At 43.3% G+C, this 26,961-nt stretch overlaps 1 protein-coding gene across 1 annotated transcript in view; it reads left to right on the top strand.

Annotated features, from left to right (window-relative positions):
• The window catches only part of KCNMB2 (potassium calcium-activated channel subfamily M regulatory beta subunit 2), a 775,451-nt gene that overhangs the window by 204,432 nt on the left and 544,058 nt on the right, over window positions 1-26,961 (top strand). The window lies entirely within an intron of this gene.

The raw sequence follows: 26,961 nt of genomic DNA, 5'->3' as shown, positions 1-26,961 counted from the left end.
GACTGAAAGAAAGAGCAACCGAATAGCAATTCCAAAAGGCACCTGCAATACCAAGAAATGGAAGCAAGTGAGGAACAGAACTGCATCTCAGGCGGGCTAAGACTCAAACATCCGGGTTTACAGGAGTGCTTCATTCTGGATTAATGAAATAGGGAGGTTTAATGGGTAGTAAGTGTTGCCTTTCTCCCAAGAAGTTAGTAATTAGGGCACTGGAAGAGGGAAGCCATGACCCATCACCTGAGTTACAGAAAGGGTCTGAAAGGGTCTGAAGTGAGGTTGCAATGTTCGGCCCCAGAAACAGATGTTCCTGGAATGAAGTATGGCAGGCAATGTGGTCCTTTGTTGGGGGAGACGTGGCATGCTATGCTGAAGTAAGTGACTGGTACACAGCCAGAGGAAGAGGAAGGAATGAATAAATAAGATGACTGAGGGTCTTAATAACTAAGGCATAGAAAGTGTAGCTGTGGGGGTTGATGACACACTCATTCGGATGTCTGAAGCTCTTCATACAGGGGTGTGAGTGCTGAATGTCTGCTGTAGTGTATTGCATAGAAATATGGTGAGTGAGCCCACCTGCCCACTTTGACGCGGCTAGTTCAGGGTAATGATGGGTCCTCAATCGCTTAGATTCCACAAGGCAAATCTGTATGGTCTGGACCTGTTTATCGGCTTTAATGTCAAGTCCAGTCACATTATAAATAGAGGATGAATAGGGAAAGTCAGGGAATAGGCCATCTTAAGACCAGGTCCATGCAGAATGCACTGCTATGTAACTATTGCCATCTCCCATGTCTGCATGTCCTTCCCAGGTAGCTTACTGGTCCCCCAGGGGAGCGCAGTGAGGAAAGCATTGGGCGCTGAGGCCCTTTCTATCTACACGTGTAAGAACTCTATGACCCCCGGGTATGACCACATAGCCTAACTTTCTTGGGCTACATTTTAAGAGAGCTCAAAGTCATAAGCAGCTAATCCTCCTTTCTTAAAGGACATGGTCAGTGTGTCCATGGTGAATGGAGTTGTGTATCAGCTCACAACAAGATTGTAATCATCTTCCTGAGTCATGCAAAGTACAATCTGGGTGGGGTACCCGGTACATTTCTGTAGATATAAATAAGCTTGAGGGATAGCACATTTTTCATCAGAGACATGTATTCCGTCGTGCATATTGACAATTGTATACATCCTGTTAAATGGTTTACTATTATTATCAGCAGGATAGGTGGGGAGAGAAGCCAAATGTGATTTATTTTTTTGGTGATACAGTTGTTTCTGGTTAGGGCATCTGGCACACTTAGGATGCGGGAGCACATTCATTGCCAGTATGCATTTTTGCACATACACATTTCTTAAGTCAAAATCCGTTTTTTATTCTTAGTTTGTAAGAGTCTACACATGTTCCATGCATCAAAGTGTGGCCCTTCTTCAGGACTATAGTTTTAATTAAGGTGCTGGTGTCTATCTGAAGAAGAATCTGGTGTCTCTGGGGGAAGAGGACAAGTTACTCTGCATCCAGATCATCCATTGCACAACCTTTTCACTTCACAGCTATCTTGTTTGCTACTCTCTAGCACCCCGCCGGCACCCTCTCCCCAGGCTGATCAAGTTTAGCAAACTCACCCGGAGCTACCTTGGAAGGGCTTAAGCACTCCATTTCCACTCAGAGATCATTTTGCACCCTCCCAGCCTTAGTAAATATGAGCTGCCAACTACCTCAGAGGGATAACTGATGTCCTCACCTTGGATCCCAATCAGCACAATCCATTCCCATGACCCACCAGCCTGACTGAGGGCTGGGCAACCAGATACCTCATTAGCACCCTGGGTGGGGGAGCCAGCCAATCAGGTCGCTCGGAAACACAGGCTGACACTACCAGTGAAAGCCCCCTTTCTATGCCGCCTGATGGCCAGCTCCCCACCCACCATCTTCCCCCCACTGACCCTGCTTTTTAAAAAAAAAACCTCCCCCCAATTTCACTTACCTATTGGCTGCGGCGACGGGACTCACCGTCGCAGCTGCTGCTGCTTCCATCCCCACTCTGGCCGCCATGGAAATGAAAGAGGAGCTCCATATGGAGCCCTGCCTTTCTTTTCCTTGGCAGCCATGTTGGCACAGCATTTTCTCCTCGTGAACGGGACGCTGCGATGCATGGAAAAAAAATACTTTCCTTTTTTAAAAAAAAACACATTAGCACCTGCATAACATGCTACATGGGTGCTAATGGTGACATGCCAATCAGTGACTAAACCCACCCTGTGGGCCCGCCCCCTCGGGGTTTATCGCCTCAATATGTCTGCCCCTACTTCTTGTAGCCTAACAGAAACACAGTAGGATCAGCAACAATTGGCAAGGGGGCATTTACAATAAGCCGTGAAGTGCCAGGGAAAATAGTGTCTCCTCTGTGGAACCACTGTAGTGAACCATAAGCAAGCAAATGTACAAATCCAGCACCTGTCGGTAAGGAGCGAGTATCTTCAAACACTCCTCAGGAGGCATATATCTTCTAAACAAAATGGAAAGATCTGGACATTTGACAAAAATCGACTTTGTGCCTGCCTGGTACATTTTTCTTGCTTTGTGAGGTTGCTACCCGTCACCACAATTAGAATCAGGATCAACAAGAAGAATGGCACAACGGATGCCTGCTATGAACACACACAACGACAAAGACCCCAGAGAGCTGAGCACCGAGCCACCTTCCATAAACATAGCTGATATGCGGTTTTAGGCTCACACAATTAAAATATATCTGCATTTGCAAAAAAAATAACAATTTCCATTTCGAATAAGCTGCAATTAAAGAAGCACTAAAAGGAAGCTCTTCAGACAGGGTCGTCTTAAAAAGGCCGCTGCTAAAATGCGATTGGACCGCGCCTCCATTTTGTTCAATAGCAAGTGCGTCACTGTTTGTGCTTCAGTGATCTGTCTCACGTCGAAGAAGCGGTGTTGAGAAAACCAAACCACGCTATCGAACCATTAAAATGATGCCTTTCTAACAGCATACATCTGTTTCCACTCAAACTAAAATGCAGATTTGTGAATCTCATCAGCCTGCAGTGAGTGTTATGACATCAGATCATGAGCTTTCCTGATTTGTAGACAGCACCGTCACGCTCATTTCCATACTCTGAGCCATTTGAGCAAAACGTAAGATAAAGAAAATGCGCAGTGCAAACAACGAAATAAATGCAGGCGCGACAACAAACATTAGGCTATCCAATCTCGTTAAGAAAAAGGATCACAAATTGAAACCAAAATTCAAAATGACCTCCCAATTGATTGGATCGATTGTACGCTCCCTACAAAATCCATGAACAAAAATTACTGAAAAAAAGCATGCAGGTGAGCGATGGCAACACAGAGATCCTCACATCAACAACATTGCATATGGCGAGCTATTAGGCCGGGAGTCAGTCTTCCAGGGCCATCTATCAGATAATGAGATCTGCTATACCACTGTATCCAAAATATATATTGTATAACGAGGGCCATAAATCAAGTGCTGAAACATTGCTATCATTTACCTGAAGACTGATAGCATGCACGCCCCATGCATCAGATAGGGAACAATGCATAATTACATTTGTTTTTAGAGGGAATTGGTTACATTTGGCTCAATGTGAAATGGCTCTGAAATAAGGGTACGATGTTCATTCATCACCAGGCTTTTTTTGTGGAGTTTTTTGCTGCCGTTTTAGGCTGAAAAAACTCAGTGAAAAAGATGGCGGTGGGCAAAGGGATCCAAGGGGTAGGTGGTGTGGGAAATAGGTAGTAAAAAACTGGGAACCGGGAGGGCTGGGGGGAAGCACCCCCTAATAAACATAAAAAAACAATGCGTTTTTTCATCCAAAAACCAGCAGCAAAAAACCCAGTGAAAAAATACCACGGCGATGGAATGATATAGAACTGAAATAAGCATAGCTGTTTTATGGTGAACCTTTGTTGTGTTCAACAGTGCATAATCCACATTCAGATGGGGGCAGGGCACATTTGAAGGTTCAAAAAACAATGATCCCCTAAATCCATAGTGTGCAATATTCTCTATATTCTATGAATTTGATGTGATGTTTCTGCTTAACCACCAAAGAGCAAACATTAAGAGATATGGGCCCTCATTAGGACCCAGGCGTTAAGGGGTTTACGGCGCCGTAAACGCGCGCCGACCCTTAACGCCCGATTCCAAGGTCCCTTTGCGGGATGGTGATTTTAACGCCTTCTTTTTGCAGGCATTAAAACCCATGCCGCAAAGGGACCTTGGTGCTAATTACGCCACCGTAATTTACGGTGGCGTAATTAGCGCCTTTCCCCATTCCCATTATGCCCTATGGGGCAAAAATGGGAATGGGGAAGGGTAAAATGGGAAATGGGGATTTACCGCCCCACTCACCTTGGAATGGGGCGGTAAATCCGCCATCCACCATGGTGTAAACGTAGTTTACACCATGGTGGTAAGGGTACGACCCAGGCGGTAACTTACCGCCTGGGTCGTAATGAGGGCTATGGACTATTGGGCAAGCATCTGTGGATCTGTTACTTCTTTTTCAAAAGACACCCATTGTGTTCTAACCAGTCTGAGCATAAAGGTATTGCATGATATGGGGGGGAGCTGCCAGATGGGAGGTCATTGCTAAGCAAAGAACCCATCTCAGGTTTGGGCAGGAGCAGAAGAACATGCATGGGTAGTCTGCAAGATATGAATTTCGATGGCCAATGCTTCGGTGCAAACATTATATAGCAATGAATGATAGATTTCCAAGAACATCTTGTCTGCCCATTTACCTGTCTACTGCAAAACTCCGGTAATTCAAGAGTGATCTGAGTGTTCTTAAAGATATGAATGTCCGTGTTCGAAGCCTTGGCACGGATGTGTAGATACCAATGAATCGATGAATGATACATATGCTTGGGTTGAAAAGGGAATTAGGGACTGAGTGGGTGTCTCGCCTCCCAATCACAGGGTTCTATTCTTTCTTAGCTGTGGTTGCCCCCCTATCACTGGTTTTCCTGTATGAGTATTTGGACTTAAATGTAGAAAGTATTTACAAACAGGTCATATCTAGTTTGGCTCACTCTCTGCGGCAATGAATACCCATGACCTAATATGTCAACATCCATGCCTCGCTCAATCTCACATAAGAAAAGCGTATGACCTCCGGAGCGACGTTACACTGGGTTCCCTTCAGGGACACACCCAGGGGACACCCGGTTCTACTTCACTAAAAGCACTTCCGCAGGCATTTTTGGAAAGCAGACACGGACAGTGGCGGCCGCCAACACTCAAACACACCAAGTCATGTGTGTAAGGACACTCACACAGGGAAATAGTCTGCCTGCGGGCACCCGTACACTGGCAGGCTTAGGGTTTGCCAATGCTCAAAGTTGGAATTTGCATTCCCGTTGGTGCCCTTAAGTGACAGCTCCTTGGGGCAAAAGTGAGGAAAACTAGGCCAGGAAAAAACAAAATTCTCAGGGCCTCACACAAGTCCATAAGGTGGACCTTTTGCTCTCACATTCTGTTTTTTAATACGAAAGATGTAGGAGTACATAAAAATGAGGGTATGCCATATTATCAGGGGTGTTGCTAAGTCTGCAAGAGATCAGGGGCGAAGCTAATGTCGGCACGAGCGGGATTCGGACTAGCTATAGCCTTTTGGTTGTAGTCTCTGAGCTTCTATCCGGGGCTACAACCAACAGATAACAATAGCCCTCTCAGCCCCCCCCCCTAGCAACGCCTCAGCATATTATGTTATGGTATCGGCTCTTATACCATGCACTGTTGCCACCTGAGTGATCTCTTGGGGTTCTGGCAGATGTGCAAAGCAAGGAAGGGGGCAGGGTTTGTTATTGGGACTGGGCGGGAGAAGAGCAAGAGCAGTGTCTGTCATGTGCTGTTGGCAGCTTCAGTTCAGAGAAACCGGCCACTGACCTTAGGTGCGTTTTCAGTTTGTAGGCGTCATGTGGTGTTGAGGTGAGATTGTGTATTGTTTCTTCTTGTTGGAGTAAATGTAATCCAACACCCTTGCTGTGCACGCCTCCTTCCACAGGAAGCCACCAGCATATTTGTACGATCAGAATGCAGTATCCTCAAATGTATCGTGTCACAAGAGCGGAATATGAACATCACATTCCACTGGTATGACGTCACTGCAGGGGAAGAAGCCATTCTCTCTTCCTGCTGCTGTTTGTCGTCAGAATTCTGGAAAGCAGAGTGGTGAGTTCAGCGGCAAAGCCTATGGCACAGCAGGCACAAGGCCACGCACCCTGAGTGCCAAATGCCACGTGAGGCACTGCTCTTTGACAGCACTCGAGCCGTGGGTCTGACAGAGAAACAGAGCCACAGCTCCCATTATATGTTAGACATGCTCAACATTTGGCCTCTTAGTCTCAGTGGGGTTTCTTGTAGGTCATGCAGAGGGGATATGACCTAGCAGTTCAGGCTCGGACTGTCCTACAGGGCAATAGGGCAATGCCCGAACCAAAAACACACAATGCTAGTGTGCAGTCGTTTTTCTGGTCAAAGTAGGCCAGTTTTTTGGCCGATGTGGGTCAATTTCATGAGATACTTCACTATGCAGCTAGTAGATTTGACTATTGTTGCTGAATAAATATACTTTAAATTACACAATTTGCATCACAGTTTATCAAAAAACTCCCTTGTAGGTACTATTCAAACAGTCTGTCACAAAAGGAATGAGTTGCCATTTGCAACTGTTGGCCACTTTTTCATTGGGGACGGAGACAATGTTATGCCCCATTCTGACGCTCCTCTCAGCTAACATTATGTGAGGCCTGCTCAACATTTGGCCTCTTAGTGTTAGTGGGGTTGCTCGTGGCCTCATGTAGAAGGGGTGTGACCAGGCAGTTTTGACTTGACCACCCCTTTAGGGATGGGACCAAGCCTGGTGTCCAACCAGTCTTTTCCCTTTTTGTAATGGACTGGCAGGCTAAAGAGCAATGTTCTGGAGGGTCACCCAGAGCCATCCCTGAGGTTAAAATGTATCTTAGCCCTTATAGCCATCACCTGTTTTGTTTTTCCTCTTAGTGTTAGAGGATTGGAGACTCCCTTCCTGGCATCTCCATAGGCACAGGCCTGTGGCAGGGCCACCTCGCCAGCGCTGCCAGGTTGGAAAGCACTGTATGCAACTATGATGGGAGGGAAGGTGAACCCAAAGGGAAGAAGGGGGGAGAGTCAGGAGAACGGTCATGATTTCTCAATATGCTCGGAGCCTTTAACGGTGTCCTGGACCGTTACCTTCAAGAATGACTATTTATGCAGTGCTCACCACAAACTCAATTGTCTACAGGATCTTGAATAATAGGTTACCCAACACATTTGTAATCATGTGATCCTTCTTAGGAAAGTGAAAGGCTGAGTAGCCTGCTTCCATTTAAATTTTAAGAAGCCGTGTCTATGCCTGCGCGCAACCGACTGCATGCTCTCCCTAGTGCTGTCTTAGTAGTGTTCAGCATAATCTGTTACAGGGGATATTACTTTCGAGGAAATATCCAATGTGTTTCTGTTTTTTGCAAATGTTTCTGTCTTAGAACTTGAAGGATTAGTCTCAGCAGAGCTTAGCGCCCTCAACAAGGGGTGCCAATCAAAATGGTTTCCTTTAAGATAACACAAGAACGGCAAAGAGCTTATTTGCAGGTGCCTGTTTTTGGAGAGAGCATTTTCTCAGAATAATTACATTTCCTCGAACTAAAAATAACTTCTCGAAAGCATCTCCTGAAGGCTTTTTGAGCGCTGCGACTGTTCTCTCTATTGGGTTCCCACAAGCTATTCACCTCTTCTGTAGATTTTCTGAAAAGCAACAATTGACGCACAGGAGCGACTAGCCCCTTTCCAGGTAGGGCAAGCTGTTTGGTTTCGGAAACTCTGCATGGGGACAAAAGGATTAGGCGCATCATTCGATCACGGGTTGCAAAATGAGGGGAAAGTACCATATTTTCAATAATTGCTACGATTTCAGCTGTCAGACACTTCGCAGCAAGGAGCTGGAGGTTAAAGATAGCTGTCTGCTACTGTAAATGATCATGGTTTGTCAAGGTGACTAATACAGCATATTCAACTTAAGCCCCACAGTAAAGTGCAACATTGATATTTGAAAGAAGAAATGATTAAGCTCATTGTATAAAACAAAGCAATGGAATTGAAACTAAAGACATTAGGCCTCATTAAAAGTTTGGCGGTAGCCTTGCTGGGAAAACCGGCAGGCTGCCGCCAAACTTGCGATTTTTTCCGGCACCCGCAAATGGGCAATTACTGTGTCATTACGGCCCCGCCGGACCCACTAGGAGAGGTCGGATGCACCGGCACCATTTATAATGGTGCCGGTGCATCCGACATACTCTGTTCACGGGTGCTGGTACGCCTGCCAGGCCAGCCCTGGTCGGCGGTAAGGCAACTGCGAGCAGAACTCATAGTTTGCCGGTCCGGTAACAACGGTACTGCTAGCTTATCGGTACCGGAAGCTTATCGGTACGTTTGTTACCGGACCAGCAATCTTATAATGAGGCCCATTAATGGGAACCGCTGGCTGAAGATGTGTCAGGGCTGGTGGGGGTCCATTTCGACATGATGTTTGAGGGGACCCCACTTGCTTTACAGCTGGAGGGAAAACAGAGACAATTGTGGAGTGTTTACCTTATAATGAAGTCAGAAGAATGCAGCAATATGGTGAATAGCTGCAGATTATTATGGGGCAAGGAGCCAGCAGGGGGCTAATGTTATCTGAACAGCTATTAATTGCTCTTTGACAGCAGCGTGCTAATGTCGGGGGAAATCTGAATACAAAGCCAACAAGGTGCTAAGAACAGTGCTGAAGACTGCAAGAGGGGTGTGACGGCCTGAAGGCGCAAGCAGAGGCAACCTGGAACATGCACGCTGTGCACATTTTATGTCCTGAACTAAAAGACATGGCAGCTACCCAGGGCCTTCCAGAGCCCCGGCACCCATTTCAACTGAAATAGTTGAAAGGCCTTGACGCTGTCGGTATTAATGGGAAATGGTAAGTGTTTATTGGAGGCGTGCATTACTATGTGCTGATAGGGCAAGCAATGAAGACTGGAGATTCAGGGGATGAGGGGCGATTGGGGGTGCCCTCTCTTTAGTGCTTATATGAGGAGAAAAACTCATTTTAACCGATGATCTAGGAAGCACTCGTATTTTGTATTTGCGTTTGGGAATTTTAAAATGTTGAACTTTAAGAAAATATTGAAGACACTGAGGCAATAGTAAAAAAACAAATCGGTCCCCTCTGTATCATATGCTAATCTACTGTTCCTTCTCTCTCGCTCTCTCTCTCTCTCTCTCTCTCTCTCTTTCTGCACTCTCTTGCTTTCCCTGTTTCTCTGCCAATCTCAATCTCTCCTTCGCTCTCTCCATCTCTCCCCTCTTTCCACATGGGTGAAAGTCATGCTGTCATATGCATGCTTGCTAGAGGCACCAAGGCCTTTGTTGGTATGGGGACAACACGAGTAGAAAAACAGATGTCTAGAGAGACAATGGGGTATGCTTTTTTAAAAGCTATTAATAAATGTGCACTATTGTAAGCTCGCTCTTTTTTAATCAAATGATTCAATGTTTATTTCTAATGATCACTTACAGTATATATTTTAATCATAATAAGAATGTTACACTTGCCCAGCATTAGTATCTAGAAACCTAGAACATTTTCTGATAGAAGTTTATCATTCCCAGATGGGCAAGCTGGCATTCTCCTAGTGTGCCTTTTAAAAAACCCCTATGAGAAATGGGAGGGGCACAAAGAGCACCGGTGAGGGTACCAGCAGCTTTACAGTATTAATTACCACAGATTCTCACATTTGACAAAATGTCTGTGATAAAAGGGTTGCACCCTTAAATCTCTATGCGCATAATACATTGTAGTACACGTTGCACTTTTCACAATGTCCACCCTGAAGAAATATGTTTTGCAAAAATGAAGCATTCATACTGATTCAGACATCATCATGGTTTGGATGAGAGGATAAAATGGTAGTGAAATTGGTCACTCCACTGCTGTCCAAGGGCCATTGACCAATAACATTTATTTTTCCTCTAACCACTTTTTAGCCAGATCACAGGGGACAGATGGTTGTGCACATGCCCAGTTTGCAATGCACAGACATCCTAAAATAATGTGTTATCAATCAATCAATTCCTTTATCTCGACCCTGGTGGATCATAAAAGTAACCTGCAAAAACAATATCATCAGAGCTACACAGGTAAAATGTGTTCATACACAGCGGGTACAATTCGTTTTAAAATGTAGAGACATTAAAATAGATATAAATATATATGTATAAGGCCCTGTTGGGGGTCCTGCGCCAACGGATCTCTTGCTGGTGAGGCTAGAAATGTGGATCTCTTTTTCCAAGCCTGCAACAAAAAGGTCCCAATATAATAAAATGGTATTTCACTTTCTGTCGCCATACAAAGACACAAGGCCATTTTAACTGTTCTCACATGCAATTGACTAAATAGTGGTAACAGACACATTCTCCTGATGTTGGCGTAGGCTGGGCAAAACAGGGTAAAGTGCACAGTGCTCTCTTCTTCGTTTTGGCATATACTGGAAACAGTTTTTGATATGAAATTTAACTTACTTCTCCATGTTTTCTTATGTACCAAGTACTATTGTTACGATATACTGGGAGACCACGCTCAACATGGGGAGTTCCTCCCTCTCCCCAATTAAACGAGAACACAATACATCATTGGTTGGGATTCAACACAACCTATCTATGACTCACATAAAGCACTGTAGATTTCCTCCCCACCCGCACCTCGTGCTAACAATGAGCCAAGAACCAGGCAGGGATAGTGGAATAATATGTATTTATTTATAATTTATGTTCAATTAATAATTTCCTTTACTGATGACACATGCCACCTTCTCTGGGGCACACAACCAAACTTCAACAATAAACAGGGAAACACAGATTAGGACAAATGCATGTGTCAATAAGCACCCAGTTTCCTTTTCATTAAAAAAAAATCTAGAATCGATTTGCTTGAATGGTCACTCACTCACCCTTAGGAGAGAGTGTCTATTGTTCACTGGAAATTTCACTAATTTCACTTTGCAAAATGCCTCTCCAACCAGCACCATAAATCCAGGCATCAGTGATATGCAGCACCCCTCATTATAAAGGCCAGGTATAGGGAGTGGAGGCAGTTTAGGAATTTCGTTTGGGGCCAAAGGCACCCCTTTTATTTAAATAAAATGTTTAAGGGGTGGTGACAATTGGGATTTTATTTTTAGGATAAGTATACCTTTTATTTAAAAGCATGTTTTGGGAAGGGGCATTAGTTGGCAATTTCATTTTAGGGACAAGGACCTTTTTGTATTAAAGGCAAGGTTTGGGAATGGAACACACAACTTTAAGTTTTAAAGGCAATGTTTGGGAATGGTGACAATTAGACATTTTGGTTTTGTGGCTAGGATAACCCAATTACTTTATGTGAGTATAACAATATTCCTGCTAGGACAGAAGGTGGACGTTTCAAGCTCTCCTAAACTCTTCCAAGCTCCCCCCTGCCTCAAATGATTGGAAGTTAATTAAATTATATGTACAATTTGTAATTTACCAATAAATTCCATGTTATATAGGTGTGAATATTCCACTCCTTATGGCGAATCGGTAAAGCTTCGTTTCATTTAGGCACATTATTGTACAGTCATGCTATGTTTTTTGCCCTTTCTTGGAGAACTAACATAGTTGGGAATTTGAAACTTCATAATCAAAGATCTAATTTAACCAGCCAGTATCTCCCCAACTTTCAAGTTTCCAACCTTTTCTGTGCAGCTAGAAACACTTCTTTGATTATCACAGGGTTATAAAAAATTGAATCCAGATACAAATAGCGTCAGTACCATCGCCTTGACAACATGTACATATTATGATCTCAAAGTTATTGAATAAAAATACATTTTAAAAGAAAGTCAATGACCACATAATTAACATGGACTAATGGTAGTTTGAGTTTTCCATTTCTGTGAACCCACATGGTTCAAGGCTGTACATTAGGCTGTTGGTTCAGGTCTACAATAAAATGATCTATCACTCTTGTGGAGCCCAAATGCTGAGCTAAAGTATATAGCAAAGATTGGATGGTATCTTCTCTTCATGGCATGCCATCCCCCAGTGAATCCAGGAATTAGTATACAAAATGTCTTCATTTTGGGGTATTTTTCAATGTTCAGCTTCACTTGATCGCAGTCTCTGTTTTTACAGCCCACCAATAAATACTGGCCATGCTCTGGCTACATCCTTCTACTTGGGCTTGAAAGGTTCAAAGCATCTGTTTATCAGCTGGGGATGCCTGAGCAAGCCTGGAGTAGGGGAAATTTGTTTTGAATTTAATTCTGTTTGAAGCCAGCCCCACTGTCCATTAGACATGTCATTTTGGCTAACCCAGAGTTGTGCTTTTAGTTTGGCATGCAGCAATTTCTATTATTGTGGCAAACTTAAATTGAAGGTCTGTTGTTTAGTTTGTTCACTCACAAATGTATTTGTTTATTTACATGATGTCTGTTCATGTGCTGAAAAGTGGCGCTGGTCACCTGAAATGAAAAATCCTGATATACTTTTGAATTTCACAAGCAAGGCCCACTTATTTGCTTTCTCCCAGTTCACAGCACCTTGATATGTGGCAGTTTCAATGAAAATGCTATGTTTTTCTCTCAGCCAGCAATGTGCCTTTTCTGTTTGCAATCTGGTTATACTTTTCAGCATACTCTGTTTTTCAACTGTAGAAAGGCACACACCTTCCTTAATACATTGTTCCTTGTGTCATCCTCAGCAAGACACCTATATTCACTTACCAGGCACTTTTGTTGTGTTGAAGTTTTAGGGCTGTCATGTATTTTTCAGTCTGTCTTAGAATAAAGTATTTCACAGTAAGGCCTAACCTGGCCTTGCAGTTAATTTTTCCTGTGCTGAAAATAGCCCACACAATAAGGTTTCCAGGAGACCACCAAAGCTCCTTTTATTAACTACCCACATTTTTTTCAATGTTGTCTTTGGATGTATTGGACTTTTTAACCTACTGCAACAATGTTGTCTATGCTGGTGGTCCATTCATGTATACATGTATATAATCGTCCTATTAGACCTATTAGAGAGCATTACCACAGCCTAATGGTAAAGTGCATTGAGCACGCATGTAGGAAGAGAAGGTGCCAGACCACAGGGGACATGTCACCCTGTTGACTTCAGTTAGGCAAACATTTCAGATGTAAGCCAAGAAGTAGATTGAAGAGGTGAAGCTGGGGTCTCAATTGACATTGGTTAGCAAAGTTTGCTATGCAATGGTGCCTCTAGGTGGAACATGTGTGCTCACAGATGATGGCACCATTTGAAATTGGTAGACTCTCAAGCAAGGGTCATTAAGGGTTCACATAAGTTTGTACGCAGCAAGAGAGTAGAAGTGTGTGGGGAAATCTTAACATCCCCTTTTTTGGTTTAACAAACAGAATAAGAATATTTGGTTTTATATAGTATTTCATGCCAGAGTGCTCCCATTTCTAAGCTCAGCAATAACAGATTGTATTATTACCTAATTTTTATAGGGCTCATTTTATTGACCTTGGAAGGATGAAGAGCTAAGTCCGCTTTACGATTGGATATGAACTTGCAAAGTGCATGACGGGCAAACTGCCCTGAAAATTGCCCAGACACTATCACAATCTTTAGTTTGGAATGTTTTGTTTTTTCTGATCACAGTAGAAAGCAAAATGGATGCTTTATGCATACATGCAGTAAAATGGCTTGCTTGAAGGGTTCAACCGTTAAGTATAAATGCATGTATTTGTTCACATTTTACCCAAGAGACTTTGCTCGAGCATGCAGACTGTTGGCAAAAATGGACATTGTCGTATATCATAGATCATATTACCTTAACCTGCCCTCAAACAACATGTTGAAATGATTGTTAAATGTGGTATTAGTACAAACGCTAAAATATGATCCACGGAAAGCTTTGATTTATTCATAAGTCTGGGAATTCCTCTTTGCTTTCATTCCATTGGGTTTAAGCCTATCTGTGCAATTACAGAAGGAGGCCAAGAATATGCAAAACCGTCTCGGGCCTTCCTAAGCCAAAATTCCAAATCACCCGAATCTCAAGAGATTGCCTGAACCAAATGTCCCCAAACTTCTTTCAGCATTTGGTCAAAGTTGTTTGGGTGATTTAGGCCTAAATGTTTCTAAATTAGGCATGCAGGGTTTGAGAGTGTGTGATCTGTCTTGTGAGCAGAAGCAGAGGTAATAGTGCTAGAGCAGTTGCGAGAGAGGTAGACATTTGAAACCTGATTTAGATGAGGGAGTGATTGAAAATGCACATAGGATTTACTTGAGGGAGTGGCGCCATCTTTTTGTGTTGACTCCAAGAGAAGATTAGAGACGAGAAAGCTAGAGAATTTGGAGACAGAAGATTACTTTTCGGTGGCTGTAATCAAGAAGTGAGCTGGGCTTTTATATGGTCTCCGAACCTCTTGAAAGGTTCTATGGCTCTGCTTGGCAAGCCGATTCTCTCCGAGAGGTTCAGTGGTTCTGATGGGTCTGCCAAACTTCCATACAAGTCAGGGCAAGAATTCAGCCTGTAGCCAAATCTCTTAATTGAGTCTCAGGAAGCTGAATACAGGATTTGGTCAACTTACGCTTTCAGTAGGTGCTGGGCCAGGACGTTGCCCACCACAAGTCCAAAACCGCTACTCCATGCTCCCTCAACTAGGGGAGGCAAGTAGCTGAAAACATATTCACAATTGCTATAGTTCATCAGGAGGTTTATCTTGATTCTCTTGCCACTGCAAATAATGATTCAACATTTGGGCATACCTTCTCCCACTAGAGGGAACTTACTCCAAACACTAAACAGCGATCGACTGGAAAATTTGAATTAATCACGAACACTGGAAATTCTTCAAGACATCTTCCATTCCAACGTTGCTCCATCATTGTTTGCTGTCTATCAACATTCAATTTGCATCACACCTATGCAACCCAAGAAGGCTGGAGCATGCCAATAGGGCACTCATCAGATATCTTTAGAGTGTAGGGAATGATTTGGGCATAGCACACATGTTTTATCCAGTGTAATGTAAATTTGCAATGATAAATAAAATAGAATTAGGAAACATCATTTTTAATCTTAGAAGAAGGGTAAAACAAGTTTAGACTATAACCCCCCACGCATTATGCCTCTCGTCCGTGTTGAAAAGTAATTGTGTCACCGGCTGATAAGAGCAAAAGTGGCGGTGGCAATTTAGCTGAACATTTTGCTTACTTTAGTAGACACTTCTTAATTTAAGGATTCAATTACTGAAGTGCACTGCATGAAATTGTGGGAAGGACACTTTGTCTCAACAAGTGCAAGTGTTCACACTTAGGGCCCAAAGTGGGCAGCAATGGCATCAGTATTTCCATTTGCCAATATTCTTTGCAAATCACATCAACAACTGCATATGGTAGATCTGTGGCCACTTAAAGTACTTTTGCCATAATGGGCAGTAATGCTTGGACATGGGTCTCTTCCATCATTGGTCAGCAAAGCCTGCCACCAACTAAGGAGCTGTTGATCCAGTGGCTAGCTGGTTTTCTGCGTCTCCGGGAGAAGTACGTTTATTTGTAAATGTTTCATGCATGCCTTCCTTTCAGAGTTTAGAAAATCAATATTTCATAATATCCATCTGGTGCTTGATAATGACTTCAACTCTGGCGTTTTGATAAATGGCAGTCATTATATTTCAGTTATACAGGTGTGCAATATTCAATATTTCGTAAAATGGGCGTGCTATCAGACAAGAATATCATGGCGTTCCAGTACCGTAAAGACCTTGGACAAGAATTGAAATGTTATTGTCATGAAAAACATACTCGTATTAAACAGATTGCTGACCAATATTAAATATTCTGGGATTTGGCCTAAAAGCTGTGAAGCCACCGCCTATGAAACAATTATAAACGACACAGAGTTTGGCAAATTGCAACACAACAAAACATGTCTTTTCATGCATATGTGGTGCAGTGTGTCCAATAATTGAAGAGATACTTTCAAATAATTCAAAATTCTTTTCCTCTTCTACCCCAACAGAGCCCCTCGCTCCTCTCCGTCAGATCTATGTTTCCTCGCAGCAATTTGCTAGAGCCTAATTTGTTCGACTTTTTTTTTACCACATTTCACCGCAAAAAAGGTGGGGAAGACCCACGCAACCTTGTCAGACCCCCTCACCTAAACCCAACTCTCCGTCTACATTTTCAGTGAAATGTGGTAAAAACACTTAAGAACAAATGGGCCTTTCTGCGAGAAAATGGGCTGGTTCCCTCTCCTCCCCTACCATCGCAGTCTCCTCGGGTACCGCTGCATGCCACCAGAAACCCCATAGCTGATTCCCCAGTGTACAGCACTCCGTTGCTTCCCAGCTAGGTTTGCACTTTATAAATCCTAGATATAAAGACATGGTGCTATTTGAAGAACGATTTAGGACATTTATGTGAAAGTAAACTACATCACGTTACATATGGACAATAATTATCTTTACCACCAGTGAACAGAAAACAGAGCTCCAGCATAAATGCATCGTCAATAGATGTGATCTAAAAAACTATGGGGCTGATTATAAGTTTGACGGTATCTCGCTGGTATTGCTGGCGGGATATAGGCAAACTACACTTACCGTCTCTGCTGCCCGATGTCCTAGTGTTCTGATAATACAGGTGGCAGAGTGCCCGTAAGTTTCCATTCCCATGGAGTCGCATAGGACTCCATGAGATGGGATTTACTGACTCACCGGTGCTGGTGATTGAAGCATTTGTTTGCCGGTAGGTTCCTGAACTCGCGGCAGGTCAGGCCTGCTGGGAGATCCATGGCCCCTACCATGAAACTCAAAGAGTGCCGGTATTGTAAAAATGCCTAGACGGAATTACCAGCATTTTTCCCGGACCGGCCCACTTGTAATGAGGCTATAGATGTAGTTTCCGAAGGCTGAAAGCCCTTCTGCAGTCTCATTAACAAAGGCAGATCCTGTGCAAATAGCACATTCTCCCATTTCCTACAGAAAAGACACACAGCGTTGCATGAGAAGCCATAAGACTCGTTCTGTCATTCCGAACAAGCCCACACCAACTCAGCAGGTACGCATTGTTAACCAGTTGTTCCCACATTTTCATGGGACCACCGGGAATCCCTATTGCCCGTGATAAGCCATGCCCTGTTCTCCTACCTCTGCCTACCTTGAAATGGGTGCTTTAGGATGGATAGGGGATCTAGAGAATGCCCACACGGCGATCCAGTTCATTTCACTAAGTTCATTCCAAGTATCAAATACAATCAATCTGCATTTAGTGGCATTTAATACAATTATAAAGTTGGAGTCCTGGCAAAACTGCAGAAAGTCACTGTTTCAGATGTGTGTGCATAGGCACGCTGATTGCTTTTGCAATATGACATGTGTGCCGGGTTTGCATGGGGATAGGAACCTGGAAAATGAGTAAGCCCATGTTTGGCTCCCCTCTAAATCCTCCGATCACCTTCACAATGCACACACAAATCCCCCACACGCAAACCACGGGCCTAGCAGTTTCCACACCCACATCAATAGAGCTATGATGAAGCCCACCCCATTTGATACATTACAACCTGCCCACATAAACCGCTAATCCAGAGACAGAGTATTTCAAATGTTCAGTTCATGGTCTATCGCCTCTAGATGAACATGTTCCAAGTGTCCCTGCAAAGCCCCAGAAGCAGAACGGTTCTCTGGGCTCTAACTTGCACCCGGTGCTTGATTTGTGGCTGTGTTTGCTAGGGCTCAGCCCCAGCACTTATTTCTGAGCCCCAGCATGTATTGTCTCAGACTCACTTTAATTATGAAGTGGTGATAGTCAGTGCATCCATCAACCACAATGAGCAAATGCGAGCTGTAGTGTAACCCAAAGGCAACAAAATGGCAGAAGAGCACTATATAGGATCACTCTACATTCCATGTTTTCATCATGAACCTTAGTTTAGAGTGAGTGCTTCACTAAGAGGAGACAGTTTGCACCCGTCCCAAGAGGCATCTATGATGAGTCAAATATGATACAAAGGCCTTCCCCAGAAGCAGTAAAATGCATCCTGGGCCCCCAGTGCAACATCCGCCTGTATGGTCATGGTCACTGTCCAAATTTACAAATGAATGTTTGCCCAACCATTTAAGTGGATGCTGAGTGCACCCACAGGGTAGATACTGTCAGTCATTGCACCTAACTTGGCTGGGACCATCGTACATGCATTGAAAGACTTGTGTAGTGTGAGTGTTCCTTTGCCACTTTACTGTGTACCACGCTATGTGGCTAAGCCAAAGGCTTCCCAGGCCTTAGTGATGCCACCCGCTGCACAAAATGCATCAGGTGCCAATGATATCACCTGCACAGTTAATGGACTTTGGTGCACCAGACATTTTTATGACAACACCGAAGTTGTGTTAACCTCCAAGAAGCATCAACTTGTGTTTAGTGAACTCATTTAGTCAAAACCCCAAAGCATCTGAGTCTTTTTCCCCCTTGTGGGAGCCAACAGCCATCCACTCTTCTACACATTTTAGGTGCCTTTAGTTATATAACATGTTGTGCAACCATAGTGCCGGAGTTTAACATATTTTTTTAATATACATCATTATCGGTATACTTGTAAAACACAAGTACTTGAAAAATACAAACCTACCTAAGAAGCAACAGGGCAATGTACATGGTGGGAATGCCAAGGGAACTGTTCAAGGCCATGCACAAGCTGATGGACTTGGGAGGATAGCTGAGGGGCAACGCGTTTGCCTTGGAATCAAGACAATGCAGAGCAACACACGTTCAATCCCGGGTCCGCGCTTAGAAACCTCTGGGTATTACGCCTGTTATAAATAACCAATTATGCTAGATGGTGATCTAAGGATGTGCACATCGGCTATGGAAGGAGCGGAAGATGGGAATTTGCTTTGTTTCTGGACTTGGAGAAGAAGGCCATTATAGGATCCTTGTTGGTGACTGATTAGGCACTCCTTAAGTAGAGTCTTTAGCTTCTTTCTGAACTCCAGGGGTGATGTGCTGAGTCTGGCCAGACAGGGTGGTGTGCTAGTGGTTTCTGCCTTTTTAAAACATCTATAATCTACCACTGTGTAGTTAATACAAGAATTATGATGCAGCAGGTCTCAAAGATGATGTGTTTCGCCAGTGGACACCACTGCATCTCTGTTAGGGGCGGAGTGATGTGGTCGCATTCTTCAGATCCTTGATGAATTGAGCAGTGGCATGCAAGTACTCTTAGGTAGGGACCATGGGGAAGCCAGCAAGTAGGGCATTGCCACTGTCCAGGTAGTAGAGTACCAAGACTTGTACGGTGGACCAACATGTCCACTTCGGAAGGTAGTACTTTATTCTGTGTAGAAGCAAGACTGAAACCAGGCTCTCTGCAAATTCCTTGGCATTTGAGTCTTCAGGTAGAGGTTGCTGTCAATGATGAATCCAATTCACTTAGCCTCTGCAGAATGTTGGTCTGTGCACCTATCCGGCTTCATGCCTGTTAGCCTCTATTTCATCTGGACTGTTCTAAGACTCAGCTTGAGGTTGTCACTGAACGTTCAGCTTGGATGCCTGTGAAGCAGTCTTCACTTGGAGGGTGTGTTTGATTGGGAAATGGTTTGACCTACTGTTCATTTGACAGAATTTATTTGATCAAATTATTTTTGACCTACTGTGGGGGGGACACCCCACGGATACCTCCCTGACTTCCTCCCACCTCAACCTATTCCCTTACCCCACCCCACATCTATTTTATACCATTTGACCTAACGAATACTACCAAATAAATCCAGTCAAATTGGAGTAGGTCAAATTGGCATTAGGTCAAATTGGACAATACCATTTGATTGTGGAGGATCTTCAATAGAGTTGTGTGTCTTTGAAACGCTTGCAAAACTTGACTCTAGGTTGGGCAAGAATTTACCTGGGAATTCTTATGTAGAGGTTGAAGATCTTTGGGGAGGATAAATCCTTGATGTTCTCATTAGTTAATTGGTGCCAGTGAAGATGTGTAGGTGTGCAAGTAGATTCATTCGTATTTTGTATAGAGATAGGTGGAAACCAATGAAATACTGTGTCATTTAATATTATGCGTGCAGACACAGTGTGGTGCTTTTTAGGACTTGATGATCTTGGATAAATGTTGTTTCAGTGTTAAATGATATCTCAAGCATCACTGGTGGTGATATGGGATGCAGTGGTGTTGATTTGGATGTGCACTTGAAAAGTGACTGCTTTCTAAACTGATGTGTTGATAGTTGAGGACGTTTTCATGGTGTAGGGATGATTTTTTTTGTAGCAGGGGCATATTTCCTATTTTGATAAATCCTCCACTTTTCTTCCAAGAATCAGCAGACGCAAATTACCACCAAAATAAGAATGAGGTCTTATGTCCTTAAAATCCCCAGGCTCTGTTTCAAATCTACTCTGAAGTTGTATTATGCAGTAAGAAGGATAAGATGTATTGAACTAACATCCAGCCCATTATCTTTCATCTGTTCAAGTCTTAGGGCCTGATTCACAGAAGCATTTTATAATGGTGCAACACCATAGGGAAACGCTCTGTGAATCAGGCCCTTAATGTATGACAAACACTCACAAGCAAAGTCTAATGTAGAAACAAGTAGGCATTTTAATTCAGCACATTAATTCCAATTTTTGCTGAAGACTTCAAAACCCTGTTCTGTCAAATTGCCCTGACTGTCTTCATCTAGGGTTAGATTGTCCAATAGCTCAGATGCCCAGAGAGGAGGACTCTGAAAACACGATTCCCTAGGCCTTAAAGATTCCAGGTCTTTTCACTTCTGGGTACTTAGTGTGTCTGAACACATTTGTTACTGTATTGATTTGATTTCTATAGCAATTTTGCCAGAGCGCTTAACAAACTTCACTTAAAAAAGTGGGACAATAATGTGTGCAAAGATTACATGATAATGTTTGTAAAGAAGAAACACATAAGAGATGGCCTTTTAAAGTGAATTACAGAGAGGGGAGGGAGAAAAGAAAGAGATCTAATAGAAAGAGTGCATTTGTTCCAGTGCTTAGATGCAAGAAGATCAAATGAACGGAAACAGCATTAAGTGTAGGGAGATGATAAATAAGAGTAACTAGGTTTGTGATCTGAGGATTTGAGATGGAGAAAAAACAATGCATACAAAATAGAATAATACGCAGGATTCAAAGGGCATCAATGGAAGTGCAGATGGGATAGCATACACAGATTAATGAGGAAAGGTACCAAACAATAGAGAAATGGAGGGGTTTTCAATACAATTCAGAGTAGACAATTGATTTGCAGAAGACCAAGAAGAAAAGAGCAGCACTAGACAAGGTCAGAAAAGACTATAACAGTAATCTGAAGTTTGGTGGCTTGAAAAGAGAGGAAGGGACGTGTTTTCCAGACATTAAACAGTTGAAAATGGCAAGTCCGAGCAACAGTAGCAATGCATAGTGAAAAGAAGAGTGAAGAATTAAACAGTACAACAACATTACGTTCAGAAGGTATCAATGACAGGACAAATGGAGCAAAATAGATGGATGCAGGAAGCCAAGGTTGTAGATAGTTGAAGATAGTTGAAGAAGGAAAGAAAATAACCTACGTAAAGCATGAATTAAGATTGATATTGTTAGCAGACATCCAAGACTGAACAACAAGTAAACAAGCACAAAGACTGAAGTGAAGAGACTCATTGAAAACAGAGAAAGAAAAGAAGATTTGTGAGCCTTCATAAATGAAATGATGGGAAAACTCAGAAGAAATACACGAAGATAAGGGAATAGTGCAAAGAGAGTAGAGGACCAGAAACAGATCCTTGGGGAACCCCATACGGTGCAGGAATAGTTGCGGAGGTCGTTCCAGCCCAGGTAACAGAATACGTATGGCCGGTGAGAAAGGACCAAAACAAGTTAAGCGCAGAGTCCTGAAAACCACAGTTAGGAAGTGTGATTAACTGTATCAAAAGTCACAGAGAGTTCAAGGAGAATGAGAAGTCAAGAGTGCTCAGAGAGCGTGCAAAGCTCAACATAAAGTAAAGCTGTTTCAGATGAGTGAAAGGGACAAAAACCAGATTGGTATGTAGGAAAAGTGAAAAACAAGATTTCAGTAATTAGAGATTCTAGGTTCTAGGAATTTAGAAAAAATGGTAGTAGAGAAAGAGGATGAACAGTAGATGACGTAGAACAGTAAAGTGGTGTTCAAGATCAAGAGAATAGAAGTGTGATTGAATTTGGTAGGAAAAATAGCCATAGATAAAGAGATATTGCATAGAGTTGAAAGGTGGATAAGAAGAAACGGATATACTTTAGGAATCAGTACAAAATGGAAACAGTTTGAGGGAGCAGTGGTGGAATAGATAGAGAGCGTCTTGCACTTAAATCATGGCGATCCAACCCCTGTGACTCCACTAGAAACAATTTCAAATAAATGGCAAGAACTTATAAAGAAGCCATTTTCATTGCAAAATCGAACTCCTTCAACCAACGCATTTCCAATGCAAACTCCCGATGTAAAGAGTTATTCACGATATTTAAGGAACTCACCATACAGCCAACCAGCATAGATGAAATCATTAAGGTCGAAGCCTGGTGCGGCAGCATCCAAGCTGCCCTGCTAAATAAAATATACCTCCTCCAGAAGAAAATCCAGACCCACTACAAAAGATTACGCAACCAAAACCTGCCGACACAGGCCACGTCACCTGCCAGCACCTCACACCACCCCAAATTCATCTTTAAAAACATCACTGAACTCAAAGTTATAGACCTCCTCAAACACCTCAAACCTTCACTCGCAAAGGGGACATCTGCCCACCTAAGATTGTGAAAGACTGCGCCAAGGACCTTGCCCCCCTTCTCATAGCGTTCATCAATGCTTTATTCAATACCGTCATGGTCCCCACCAGCCTTAAAGAAGCTTGGATGCGCCCTCTTCTGAAAAAAACATCCTTTGATCCCTCTAAGCCCAACAACTACAGGCCTATAACTACTGTACCATTCCTTCTTAAACTTCTGGACAAAGCAGCCCACACGCAAATCCAACTGCACCTTGAGACTAACGCTGTCTGGATTTCGCAAAGGGCATGGCACTGAAACTGCATTACTGGATTTAAAAAGCCAAATCACCCAAATCATAGACCACCTTCTCCTCCTACAACTATCAGCTGCATTCAACCTGGTTGACCACAACATTCTCATCACTCACCTCAGCCAAGCAGCCCAATTCTCCAAACAAGCAACCTCTTGGGCATAGCACCGAAAATGCATTACTGGATTTAAAAAGCCAAATCACCCAAATCATAGCCCTCCTCCTCCTCCTAGACCTATCAGCTGCATTCGACCTGGTTTACCACAACATTCTCATCACTCACCTCAGCCAAGCAGCCCAATTCTCCAAACAAGCAACCTCTTGGTATACAAGTAATGCAAGTGTTCTCGGATAAAGCAAATGCAGCACCCACCACAATTCATTGTGGAGTCCCACAGGGCTCATGTACTGCTCCCACACTCTATAATCTTTTTACAAAGCATCTCTTTGATAAGCTAGATACACTTGGAATCACATATACCAACTATGCGGACAATACCCAAGTACTCCTACCTCTATCTGGCTCATATGACATTGATGTTGCCTCTCTAAACCTAATCTATGCCACAATCCAGGCCTGGATGGTGGAAAATGGTCTCTGCCTTAATGGGGATAAGACCGAGATTCTCATCCTGAGCCAAAAACAATGCTGACACATTTAGACTGCACCTACTCTAGCTTTAACATAGACAACACAGTCATCCCCGTCCTCAAGTCTGTCAAGACCCTTGGGGTCCACCTCGACGCCACGCTTTCCATGAATAAGCAAGTCAACTCCATAGCATTAGCCGCTGCCTTAAGCATAAAACTCATCAACGCCATCAAACCCTTCCTAACCGAGCCTAACTGCCTCTCTATCGTCAGAGCCACTGTAGGCACGAAGTTAGACTATTGCAACTCACTCCTTGCAGGCACTTCCGGTAAAAACCTGAACAAACTACAGATCACACAAAGCAATGCACTCAGGGCAGCACTAGGTACCCCAAGAAGGGACCACATCACCCAAGCGAGACAAGCAGCACACTGGGTTCCAGTCAAGGACTGCATTACATTTAAAATTCTCACTGCAGACCACAAATGCATAAACCACACAGCCCCGCCCTACCTCTCAGAAACACTCTCGAAAGCCACATCAGCAAGACCCATAAGAACCCACTATGCCAACCAACCCACCATTCCCTGCATCAACAAAGCGAAGGCTGGAGAGTTAGGCTTCCCTTACATAGCCCCAAAGCTATGGAATGCCCTCCCCACCTCACTCAAAGCTGAAACATCCCTACTCGCCTTCCGAAAGAATCTGAAAACCACTCTTTTTAACTAAACCCCCACCATTCCTCACACCTTCTACCTGCCACCCCTCAACTACCACCCACCCAACTAACACCCACCCACCCCTCAACTACCTATACTGTCCACTTCTGGCTCTATCAATAATGGTAATCTACTTATCTACTACCACTGTAACTAAGCAATGCTCTACGCATGTAACAAGCGCTAACACGTTCTACCATTGATGTGTAACCAAGCAAATCTCTTCTCATGTAACAAACTGCAAAATCTATAACAATGATATGTAACTAAGTAAATATTTAATGTAACAAGTGCCACATTGCCTAAGGGCTGTTGTGAGCTCTACAAATGCGAATAAATAAATAAATAAATAAATAACTACATTAAAAAAAAAAGATGTGTCTCAGAAAAAGGAAGAAAACAGGTTATCAAAGGAAGGGAAAGGTGAAAGAAAGAAGCAGAAGAATCAGAAGGTGAATTAGAAGAAGTAGAGATATAGAGAGGCGCAACCTTATAGTTTGCAAAATCAGATGCAGAGAGGGAAAGAGAGGGAACAGGAGAGGAAGAGGAAATAATATTATTTCGAACTTGAAGTAGTTGACGAAGATGAGAAGAAAGAGTAAGAGGTTGGCATAGTATTGTCAATGAGGGTATAGCAAAGGGGAATCATAGGGAGGATGAACAGATGATAGTACTGCAGGATCCTGCAGGGAGGGAGGTTTCTTCCAGTAGAGTTCTGCTCTGTGAAGAGAACGACGGGAAGAGCGAAGAGAGAAAATGGAGGGAAGAGCAAAGAGATGTGAGATACGGATGTGATTGCATTAGGAATTCACTCACAGAACAGTTTTGGATCTTGCCTCATTTGGTGCACCTTTGTAAGCTTGCTAACATTTGCAAGATGTTTGATTTTACTCCAAGAAGAATAATAGAATGTTTGGAGTATAGCTGGGGTTATGTAGGCTCACTCTATCATCATGTAAGATATAATGCACGACATGATGACAGGGTGTACTTTTAACAGTTTTTCTAATGCAGTTGCCTACAAGCACAGGAAAACAAATAGAACTGAAGGTATGAGTGACACAGCATTTATGCCGCACATGTTTCTGTCCCCAAATTCTGCAATGTTGACCACTGACTCCTCAATCGTCTGTAAGCGATCACTTACATTTGCCATAACTCGGAGAAAATCCTTGGAGTACGTGCATTCTCTAGGTGCACATTTGTTAACACAATAAGAGATGTATTCATAAGTGACAGTTGTTGTTTTGCCACCACTGTCCAATGGTTGCCACAAAGTCCTTTATAAACAAATCAGGCAGCCGCAAGCAGCATGACTGAAGGCAGTGATCACTAAAATTGCTCTCACCGTTGCCAGGGTTCACCATGAGTTTGAGGTTCATGGAAAGAGGAGAGCACTACTGCATCAAATATCCATGCAGAAACGACAACATGCAGACCACATGCAATCATCTATTAATTACCATCTTTCTTGATTTGTGTTTTTCTTGCGGGTCCCATTAATTGTATTAATGAGTAGATATGACTTTGTTTTACCTTGTTATGTTATGGTATAGTCAAGCACGAATGGTTTCTTGCCGCTGAGCCTACAATCACATACATGCTGCGCGTACGAAAGGAGGAAGAGCATTCCACTACAATGGGATGAATTACACCATTGTTGAGGGCATTCTCTTGTCTTGCTACTTTCATAACTGTCTATCAATAAGATAGAGGGGCCTCGTGTTAAGTTCACTTGTGCCTGACTCAACCAATAACGTGCATTTACTGCTGTTTTGGATTCCTGTAGCATAAGCCTAGATGGCAAGCAAGGGAGATGGTTACTGGAGGGAAGTTGCAGTGAATGGGATCTGTTGCTAAATGTTGACATTGGCCTTTTCTTTTTAAATGTAGGTCCCTCCTCTACATCCTACGGTGCCCTGTTCCTTGGACCAAGAACATGCCTGCTCTTTGGGCCACAGTCACTATAATGTGTGAATGTGTTTTTTTTGGGGCACCATCATAACAATGGGTGAACATGCAAACCGTGTTTGGTAATGGCGCTGGAAATGGTTGGAACCAATATTTTCCTGTTTATTGGCTTGGAAGGAATTCACAACTCTTGGTTCATATTCACAAGTGAGGTTTATTTGTTGGTAAGAAATTCGGTCCACCTAACATGGTCGCTAGGTACATGTGAGAAAGGAGCCAACACGTGTTTCGACCCAAGTCTTTGTCAAGGCGGAGAGCAAGTGATGGGTGGTCCTTATTAAGGGCATCTGGGCCTTGAGCCTTTGAGCAGTGTCTGCTCTCTGATAGGCAGCAGTGGCAGTGCACAACGGGATTATACCCGAGAGTGAAACAGATTGGCTATTCAGCCGCCCATCAGAATGGACACTGCTTGAAAGCCTAAGGCCCAGACGTCCTTAATAAGGACCACCCATCACTTGCCCTACGCCTTGACAAAGACTTAGGTCAAAACACTTGTCGGCTCCTTTCTCACATATACCTAGCCACCATGTCAGTTCA

This window comes from Ambystoma mexicanum, chromosome 10 (genome assembly GCF_040938575.1).
Source record: "Ambystoma mexicanum isolate Mex_15411 chromosome 10, UKY_AmexF1_1, whole genome shotgun sequence".
In the NCBI taxonomy this organism is placed as follows: domain Eukaryota; kingdom Metazoa; phylum Chordata; class Amphibia; order Caudata; family Ambystomatidae; genus Ambystoma; species Ambystoma mexicanum.
This window is presented reverse-complemented; position numbering and strand designations above follow the sequence as displayed.